The following is a 1,870-nucleotide window of genomic DNA, read 5'->3' as shown; positions in this document are numbered from 1 at the left end:
TGCTAAATTAGGGACGGCTAGCGCAGATAGCCCTCGTGTATCTTTGCGCGGAATTTAAAAACAAAAAAACAATACTTTTGCTCTTCTTTGACAAGTGAATTTTGTATTGTAACTTTTTTAATTGTTTATGTTTTCTGTATTTGAAACGCGAACAGTATTTCTAAAGCATGAGCCAGTCAGGATTGTCGCAATTCCTACTTTTGTGTGAGTTATACTTGATGGTCAACAGTTTCTGAGTGTGAGATTACCTTTGCAGTTGTCACAGGTGTGTAAACAAGACAATCTGTTGCCTGGACTTTCTCCTACTTGTAAGGGCTGACCTTTAGAGGATTAACGTTTTGTAAATGAGGATTTCTTAACTTTAGCTCTCACTTATCGTGAGACCTGAGTTTAGAATGTCTTTTGTTACAAACTGAGAGTTTCTGTTTGTCTTTCATTCCTTCATCAACAAGCGTTATTAATTCTACTTTGTCATTTATTAATTATTAATTCTACTTTGTCATTTGCTGTTCTTCAGTTTATTTTAGTGGATTCAGCTTTATTTCATTTCACTTCAATCCTAGCTCTCGTTTAAGCCCAAAAATTCATTCAGTTATCTGTTTTAATATCAATATATATATATTGCAATACGAGGCTGAAGATTTAAATAAAGATCACTTATTTGTGTTCGTAAAGTCTTGCCTGTTTCTCTTCCTGGCCTATTGCTTTCACATTAACATTCTGTTGCGTCATCGAGGTCACGTGACTGGTGTGGCGCCCTCTAGTTTCTAGAACTATCTTGTTCTTTCAGGAATGCTCTAATATTTACTAGATAGGATAGTCGGGTATATATAAGAGGGGACAACGTGACGAACGTAATGTGTGTACAGATAGTGAGTAATTGAACTGCAGTCAGAAGTATTATTGACGTTCGTTGTTATAGCGTTTGTTTAGCGCGATTGTTGAAGTTGAGTGTATCGGTAAAGTTATATTCGGAAAGAATTAACCAGTTTTATTAAGTAAAGACTTGTGTCGCTTAAGTTTCGTCGGAACGAAGTTACAGAAAGTTAATTAACAAACGGAGACGTAACAATTCCATTTCAGTTTGAAATCCTCGGTCCTCTCGTAATGCGGAATGGTTTACCATGTGTTATTTTCTTTCTACACAACGAATACAACAACACAAAAAGCGCACATGTATCTATGTACATTTTTCATTATTTTCAAGCATCTCAGTGAAGAAGATATGTTTTTTAATGAAGAAACTTCGTACTTAATTTAGACTGTTTGTTGCATCTCTTTATACAAATTAGCAGTTTGATCCTGAACAACATCTTATGCAGGACATGTGCTAACCGGCTAGGCCAGAATTAAACCTTTAAGATCTAGCCATAACCATTTCTAGATCAGAACTGTTGGCCAGAAGGAAGACAATCAGTGCGGCAAATTTTAACCAAATAGCTAGATTGACCGTCACGGTTATAAGACCCGATAGCTGAGAGTTCAGAGAATGTTCAGCAGTATGTCGTGGCTCGATCCTTGAATCTTCTCATCCGCAGCAAGTTGGTCACTATGCCACATCCGACTCCTCTCTGAATACTATGTGCATATATATTTAACAATATTTAATACGTTGGTCACCAAAGTACGTTGTATTTCACCATTCTCGTGTACATGTGATATCAGTTTAGGTATGGGTTTAGGCTTATCGAATTACGTGTATTTGATTCTTCGCGGGCAACACTATTAAAACCAGGATGGAGTTACGCTTAAGAATGATGCTATATATTTAATACAAAAAATAATACTCAATTGTTTTAGCTACACACCGTCACAGATGCTTTCTGAAAAGGTGATACATGATATTGTTGTTTGTTTTGGGTACCTGATG

The sequence above is a fragment of the Limulus polyphemus genome, unplaced genomic scaffold, assembly GCF_000517525.1.
Source record: "Limulus polyphemus unplaced genomic scaffold, Limulus_polyphemus-2.1.2 Scaffold2093, whole genome shotgun sequence".
NCBI classification, from domain to species: domain Eukaryota; kingdom Metazoa; phylum Arthropoda; class Merostomata; order Xiphosura; family Limulidae; genus Limulus; species Limulus polyphemus.
This window is presented reverse-complemented; position numbering follows the sequence as displayed.